Source organism: Carettochelys insculpta, chromosome 23, assembly GCF_033958435.1.
Source record: "Carettochelys insculpta isolate YL-2023 chromosome 23, ASM3395843v1, whole genome shotgun sequence".
Classification (NCBI taxonomy): Eukaryota; Metazoa; Chordata; order Testudines; family Carettochelyidae; genus Carettochelys; species Carettochelys insculpta.
Genome location: NC_134159.1, coordinates 3,803,615 through 3,812,423, shown reverse-complemented (window position 1 = coordinate 3,812,423; position 8,809 = coordinate 3,803,615).

Sequence of the window (8,809 nt, the reverse complement as noted above, 5' to 3'; positions counted from 1 at the left end):
CATTTTTAGGCAATCAGTCATTGCCTATTTACTGGTCTGAATGTATACAACAAAATTCTTCAGTTGTGGATTGGTACCCATTAAGACCTTTTGTCAGTCAAGTATAGCTCTTCCCCGACAAGCTATCCTCTCACTATAAGGTAGCCACACGTCCTGCTGCAGTCTTCACAGAAACAAACATTTGGAACACAAATATGGATTGCAGATAATACTCATAACTTTAAATACAAAAAATGATGCATGCACAAAAATAGGATTTACAGATCCAGCAGATTATGCCATTGAAAACGATGGGTTCCAAGAGGCATTTTGTCCAAAACATCTCTGAGTTATTCATTCATCCCCATTTTCCTTAGAGCATTGGGAGAGGTGGGTTCATCATAGACTGGTCTACTCTCCAGTATGGAGGGTGTCAGTTTCATCTGTTCCCTCATCACCTTCCATTGCCCACATGTCTTTCTGTGTTGAAAAGAAAAATGGACTTTAATGCCACTGTACCTGACCCAAAGCCTTCTGATACCAAATGGGACCCATGAGCAGCACCCGGGTGTCCTAGGATGGATCCTGCTTTTGGTGTCTCTTTCAAGGCTGCCCCCTACATAGCAGGCTGGAGGTACGAGAGAGGTGCATTGTAGAAATAGCTGGTACTGCCACTGGGCATGCCAGTAATTGTTCCATGGAAAGCATTTCAGACTGAAGGGTTATCAAGCCAACCCTTCCTGAGTGCTTGAAAAAAAAGAGGGTCAAGAAGCCATGCCCCTTTTTGTCACTTTCACTCAATGCCCTTTTTATCACCTTCGTTCCAAAGAGTTTATAAAGCAGCTGTCACAGGACACGGCTGCCAGTGTGTACAATTACACCCTGAAAAGGGAAAGGAAGACAAGCCCATTATTCTCATATGGATCCAGAGACTGGTATCTACTGCTCCAAACTCTGGGAATGCTCCGCTTAGGCCTGAGGTTTTCATGCAGCTGGTTAGGACAACTCTGGCGCCACATGCAAATTCTGAATGATCTGGAAAGCGACACCTAAGAATGAAGGGATGGCAGGATTTTGGTCAAGCCCAGACCAGGCTAGTGAGCCTCTTGCAGGCAATTCCATAGGAATCTCCTCCTCCCAGGCAATAAAGCAGCAATACAGAAGGAAAGCAAGCCGGACTGTTGTTGTCTCAGCTGTCAAGTACATCAAGGATGTGGGAGGGTCTCCAGCAGCTGGAAAACACAGTCTCTTAATTAACAGTTAATTAAGCTCCTGCAGTAAGATAAAGGGAAGACAATGCATCTTAATTAAAGAGCAGTCAAAGGAAATTGTTTCCTATACACCTGGGCACTCCTCCTCTGCATAGTCCTGGTGTAAATCAGAATCGTTGGCTTCTACCACCACTTGGATATCATCATTTATCCTGGTCTGCCTGTCATGCACAAGGCCTCTCTGGTGTCTGCTTCAGCCTGTACTGGGTCAGTCCTGAGCATGCTGCTCCATCTCCCACTCCGATCACGGCTACCTGGGCAAGGGTGACTGCACGGCTTGGGAAGGCAAAAACTCCCAGACCCCACCCCTTCCACCGCAGGCCCTGCTCCCAGTGTGGCCACTGCCCAGCCCCACCCACAGATAATGGGGCCACTGGATCCCAGTCCAAGATTGAGTGGCCCACAAACTCTGGGAAAGAGGGTGGACAGTGTGACTGCAGCCTGTCCCAGCCCAGGAGCTCCAGTGGTCCTCCTTCCCCAGCCAAGCCATCAGTCCCAGTGCTGGGAAGATTGGTGTCGCAGCACTGCGATACTCACTGCCCACGCTCGGCCGTCTGAGTTTAGTCACCACATACAACGTTTGCTTGTAAGATTAAGGAAACACTTCATTAAGCCAAACAGCTCTGCCCCAAAGCAGCTTCCCTCAACTACAATTTCAGTGTCCTGTCCTTGGGAGGCTTCTGTAGCATTTCAACAAACAGATGTCCATCATTTGGACCTCAGCATGGGCAATGGGTATCATACGCTTTGTTTCTACTGCTGGTGCATTCACACATGCTTCGGCGCATATATAATAAATTATTCTGCATGCAGATAGGAAGTATTAGCGGGCACATTGCACTAGGGTGGCTCATGCTGTTCACCCTCCTGCCCAGGACTCCAGGCCTGGAGGCCTCTGGCTGCTCTGGGCCTGGAGGTGCCAGCCTGGGGCAGAGGCTGGTGGCTGTGGTGTGGTGTGAAAGGGGCAGAACGTCAACTGGAAGGCGCGGTGTTGGAGGGCTAGCCTCCCCTAGCTGGAGGTCCACATGTTGCCCATGGACCTCAGATAGTTCATAAGGAATCTAGATGTGGCTTAGCCCCAGGCCACGTACTAGATTTAAATTCCTTCGCATTGCTTTCATCTAGAAATCAAAAATCATTGGAATCCAAAACCAAGCCCCTTAAAAGTTACTTGAGTGCACCATCTAGTGGTTCAGTGGGTCTCCCACAGAGCCATCCCTCATGTATTCATTTCAATCATAGAATCATAGAGCTGGCAGGGACCTCAGGAGGTCATCTAGTCCAGCCCTCTGCTTCAAGCAGGATCAACTCCAACTAAGTCATCCCAGCCAGGACCTTGTCAAGCTGGGACTTAAAACCTCTAGGGATGGAGATTCCATCACCTGTCTCAGTAACAACTATCAGAGAGGTAGCTGTGTTAGTCTGTATCTTCAAAAACAACAAGAAGTCTTTATAAGTGGCACCTTATAGACTAACAGTTGTTTTGGAGCATAGGCTTTAGTGGGCAGAGACCCGCTTCGTCAGATGCATGAGCGAGCATCTCTCTTGGTAACACGTTCCAGTGCTTCACCACACTCCTGGTGAAGTAGTCCTTCTAGATATCCAACCTACTCCTCCAGACCAGAACTTCTTAAACTACGTTGTGTGGAACACTGGTGTCCCATGAACAACTTGCAGGTGTGCCGCAAGTGGTCGACACTTTTTCAATACCGTACACCTATGGTCTATATTTTCTGTTATTAAAACCAATACAATGTTACTTCTTCATTGCTATGCTACCTGATTAAATTTCTTCATTTTGTTCTTCAGCATATGTTGCTCTTGTTTGGTGTTCTGTGGTCTCAAAAAGTTTAAGAAACTTAACTTAAAGATCAAATTTAAGTTCCAGATCAGTGGTTTGCAACCTTTTTGATTCAAGAGTCTGGTCTGCTGCCTTCCTGTGCTGATCCATGGGCTGGCTGTTGAGGATCACTGTGCAGTACAGCCTAAGAGCACAGTGAACTTTCCAAGCCTCACAACACACCTGTGAAATAGGGAAGTTGTTACTATTTGTGTATTTGCTATATTAGGCTCCACTCTAGGAGCACCTCACTCCTGAATCAGGATACACCTAGTGCAAAGGCACTGGGAAAGCACAGAACACAAGACAAACCCTGCCCCAGGGAGTTTACAATTTTTAACCTTCAAACAATTTTGTCTTATTAACTTAATTTTCACAGATGGATGAGGGGCAAGGTTGAGAGACTTTCCCAGGATATCTCTGGCTGTGGCCACACTAGCCCGTCCTTTTGGAGGGGCTACGCTAATGTGCCACTTCGGGAGATGATAATGAGGTGCTGCCATGAATATGCAGCACCTCATTAGCATAATGGCAGCCACGTGTACTTCAAAACTGCAGGTTTTGAAATGCACGCCGCCTGCATAGCTGGGGGGACTTTCGAAATGGACCCTTGATTTCGAAAGCCCCTTATTCCGAAAACCAGATGGGAAGAAGGGGCTTTCGACATCAGGGGATCGTTTCGAAAGGCCCCTGGCTACACGAGGCGGCATGCGTTTCGAAACCGGCAGTTTCAAAGCGCGTGCGCGTGGCCACTGTTATGCTAATGAGGCACTGCATATTCATGGAAGCACCTCATTAGCATGTTCTGAAGTGCCACATTACTGTAGCCCCTCTGAAAAGACGGGCTAGTGCGGCCACAGCCTCTGAGAATCACAGGAAGAGCAAGGAATAGAATGCAGAAGTCTTGTCTCCCACTGCTGTGTCTTGGCCAGCAGACAACACTGCTAGCCATCTGCGTTAACTGGAATTAATGCACTCAGCTATCGGTAATAACTGGAAATCTTTGGGTATGGTGACATTCTAGTTGTTAGTATCATGTGATCAGTAGATTTGTACATGAAAAATTACAAGAAAGCAGATACATACGTTTCCTAGCACAGATGACTTAAAATGAAAATGAAAATATAATTACCAAGCCCTGTTGTTACATGAAATCTGTGTGCATTTTAAATTGCTGATGACAGACACTCAGCTCAAAACAGTTTCCAGACAGAGAGGGACTTGCTGTTATTCTGCATGGTATTAGACAGCTACAGGTTGAACTTCTCTAATCCAACACTCTCTGTCTGGCAACATTCATGATCTGGTTACTATTTTAGTTAGCCAGATTTCCACTTAGCATGGATGTGGCAAAGATTCATGTGGTCCCATAAAGTTTGTTTATAGCCACCAGTCCTGGCTCTCAGTGTTCAGTGCTGTTATGTAGTTCTAATTTACCCCTAAGTGGCTGTGTCTACACGTGCCCCAAACTTCGAAATGGCCATGGAAATGGCCAATTTGAAGTTTACCAATGAAGCTCTGAAATGCATATTCAGCGCTTCATTAGCATGCGGGAGGCAGCGGCGCTTCGAAATTGATGCGCCTTGCTGCCACGCGGCGCGTCCAGACGGGGCTCCTTTTTGAAAGGGCCCCGCCTACTTTGAAGTCCCCTTATTCCCATGAGCTCACGGGAATAAGGGGACTTCGAAGTAGGTGGCGTCCTTTCGAAAAGGAGCCCTGTCTGGACGCGCTGCGCGGTGGCAAGGCGCGTCAATTTCGAAGCGCCGCTGCTGCCCGCATGCTAATGAAGCACTGAATATGCATTTCAGCGCTTCATTAGTAAACTTCGAAATGGCCATTTGAATGGCCATTTCGAAGTTTGGGGCACGTGTAGACGTAGCGAGTGTCTCCTACGAGCCCAGTGAGCAGTGGAAGTGTTGGTAATGCTGCTAGACAACATTGACCTCCTGTGGTTCAGCTAATTCTCTGGTTCAGCACAAGTTGGGTCTTGAGGGTGCTGCACTAGAGGGGTTCAACCTGTACACTCACTATGTTCTACTTGTGCAAGCTCTCCAGGAGGATATTACCCTAACAGAATTTGTGAGTTCTTACAGGTGCTAAGGACCAGGCGCTCAGCTGCTGTAAATCTGCATAGCCAATTGAGTTACATCTCTGAGGATTTAGTTCTCTAGTTTAGAATTACCCGCAGATGTTGATTGTAATAAATAATACATTCCATCTATTTCATGATTTCCAGGCTGGGCAGAATTCTGTGATCCTCGATTTTGAGTCTTGGTGTGTGAATTCCAGACAGGACCTAGTTCTTCCCCGTGAACTGCTTCACAGTTTAGTTCTTCCCTGTTTAAATTGGAGCAGGACCTGGATTATTGCACAGAACTGAGCCAGATTAAAAACTGGTGGGTGCAACATTGAGGTTAGGTGGCTCTAAGCTCCAGTATTGTAGACCACCTTTAAAATTTGCCCCTTTTTCTCTTTTTCTTTCTCTTTTTAAGCTGGCTCTGCAAGAACCTGGAGAGAACCCTTCCTCGGCGTTTAGAATCTGCTGTGGGGATGTGCAGTGGCAGCTGGAAGACACCCGGGCCTGGAACAGAAAGCAAGTCTATTATGAAGGTCGGGGTCATAATGTTTTCCTGTAATCTCTCTTGACATGAGTGAAATGGGGGAGAGAAGGTTTTAACAGTTCTCTTCTTGGGCTCATTCCAGCCCTTGTAGGCTAAGGAAGTTAGTGATAAAACGTGACTGGAATTTCAGCCGTAAATCAGCTTTCTGTTTTCAAACGGGACTCGATCCTGGAAGTGCTGAGCAGCCTCTGCTTCCATGCAGAGCGATGCTCAGACCGTCCCAGGACATGCTCTGCACTTTGCAGTACGAGGCCGTATGAGCAACATGTGGCTGTATCCCTGACAAGAGATCTGACAGTGCCCCTTGGTGACCCTAAGCACAGAGTCCTGTTTTTTTTCTGTCATGATTCTCCTTCCCTCTTTCACACACATGCCCGCAGGAGCCAGTGTACAGGGTAGAGCATGACCTGGGGGTGATGGGAAGTGGAACATTTCCGTGAGCAAAGGCACTGCAGCGTCCCGGCACGAGACACAATGCAGCTACCTGACATGTAGCTGCAGCCCTGCTGCCCAGCATGAGGAAGGACGAAAGGATCCATTCCAGCCTGAGCAAAAGCTTCTTGACACACGTTTTCCTCAGAACGTGCTTTGGGTCCCTCTTTGGACAGTCTCAGAGGGGCAGCCGTGTTTGTCGGTAACTTCGAAAACAACAAGCAGTCCCGTGGTACCACAGAGACTAAGGAATTTATTTGGTCGTGCGTGTTCATGGGTTTTACCTGAGCCTGCAACAGAGGTTTTTCATGGCGAAGGACTGTGTTGTCACACGTGGGGTTGTACTGCTGCAGAAGAGCGTGTGACAAGAGAATAAAGCCTTGCACGAGCGTGTGTGAAAGAATGCCTCTCAGGTGAGAGTGAGCGTCCGTCAGGATCCAGTCCTGCACGATCTGATTCAAGCTGACTGCAGGACTGAGCTCCTCGCGAGACAAGGTGGGTGAGGTAATGCCTTCCATGGGACCAACTTCCGCTGGCAAGAGACAAGGCTTTGAGCTTCCAGTGGGAAAATACATTTGCAAACGGCCTTGTATACAAAGGCTGGTGTTCAGCTAAGTTCCTTTTCCTGCCCTCCCCAGTGATGGCTCCAAGGCTAGGCCTCCAGGGAAACAGAAAGTGCCCTCCTGCCATCTTTCACACCCTGGCAGCACCTCTGTGCCTGCTTGTCTATTTCTATGTGCTCTCCATGTACCCTGATCCCCTCCCCCCCCAACTGTGGGCTTCCCTAATAGCTTTTAAAACCAAAAGTGAAACTTTAATTACAAAGCAATGCACCCATTAGGCTGTAACCAAGATAAGAGACTTCCTGTGATAGGTGCTGCAGGAATACACAGCCAAGGATTAGAGCTGCTTGGGAAAAAATTGGCAGAGAATTTCAAGCGAAAAAAAAGAGTTCATCAAAGCTTTCAATGGAAAATTTTGGCTTTTAATAAAAAAGAAACACAAAGTGTTTGGGTTTCGGCCAGGAAATTTTCAATTTTCTCATGAAAAATAGGAATAAGCATCTAAGAGAACAGATACTTTCAGTGACCATTTCTTTTCATTCATGATTCTGTCTCCAAAGAGGCACCATTGTCCACTGGGTATGCTGCTTCTGCTTTACTGCATGACCTTGAGTAAGTCATGTCTACTCTCTGTTCTGTGGCTTTCCCCTCTCACTCCGTCTTTTCTCTCTCTTGCCTGTTTAAACATTGCATTTCGAAGGACAGAGAGAGTCTCTTACAGGGCTTGTTGAAAATTTTCCATGTAGCCTTCGTCCATGGAAAATTGGCTTGGGTGTTTCTGTAGCGTCCAGCACAAGAGGGCTCTGATCACAGCTGGTGCTGACAGGCAGCACTGCCAGGAGGGATAATAAAAAGAGCAATAACTAGTTAAAGCAGCATTGGGATGGCAGCTTGCCTAACCAGGACAAAATGCAATTGTTAGAAGTAACCATCCCATTACATGGAAAACAGGAACAGAATGTCTGCTTTGTACACAACCTTTCAGAGGAAAGGAGCAGTGACAGATTAACATAAGGACAAAAGTTGCCCCAGGGCCCCAAGACTCCATAACTCCACGTTGTTTAAACAATTTGCTTTAATAGAACAAAAGAAATGCATCGTCATTCTTATTTGAACATAAATTCCAGCGCAGTTTTATTATGTATCATGAGTAATAATAAGCATTAACAGATTTTAATATATTGGGGGCCCCCTGGTGACTGTGTTGTCCCAGGGCCCCACCTGTTCTCAGTCTGTCCCTGGAAATGAGTACCTTTGTAATCGTGAATCAGAAATTTCCATAGCTTTAATGGAGAGAAGGGAAGTGATTTTAATTGAATAATCAGCAGCTGGAAGAGCATGTTCAGTACACTAGCCCCTGCAGTAGTTATTTAGATAGGCAACTTTACCCATAAATCACCAGCCTGGCTTAGCAGAGAAAGAGTCTGATGAAAGAGCATTTCTCGGCATGCACTGGCAGAATGATTCAGCAGGAAAACAGCGGCATCTGCAAGGTGTCTTCCTCCAGGGTTACTTATAACCTCAAAGTAAACAAAATTCCCAAGCCCAAGGTTCAGCCCAGTCCAATAACCTGCCTTTCCCTCTCTGCCTCCCCAACATCCAAGTAACTGTCTTGCTCCTGCCTCCCTGTGCACCTGGTTGAGCACTTCCGTCTGAGGAGACTGCACAAGGGGATGGCAAATGCTACCGGGGATGGTCACAGGGCAGTGCTCTTGCCCCCAGGGGCAGTTGGTGCCTGTGGTGGAGAGGGTTGCAGGGAGTGCATGTGGGGCACCGTGGGGCAGAGCCCCCTCCGAGTGCTCCCACAAGTCACCTCTGCTTGCCTGCAGACACTCAGTGAATTGCCAGAGTTTCTCAGTGGAGGAGGAAGAGCTCGAGGTCAGGTTTGTTGCAAAACCTGGTTTACGGAAAGGAGTCATTTAGGGTGACAGAAGTATTTAACCCATAGTGGCTTGCAGGTCGTGCCTGGCTGCGCACTGCACTCAAACCGTAGGGCATAGCTTTTTGGGAAAAACAGCGGCTTTCATTGGCTGGAGCTCCACTAAATTCCAACTGGCTCTGTGCCCCCAAAACCTTCTCTCCTAAGGACTTGTTCCTTTGGGG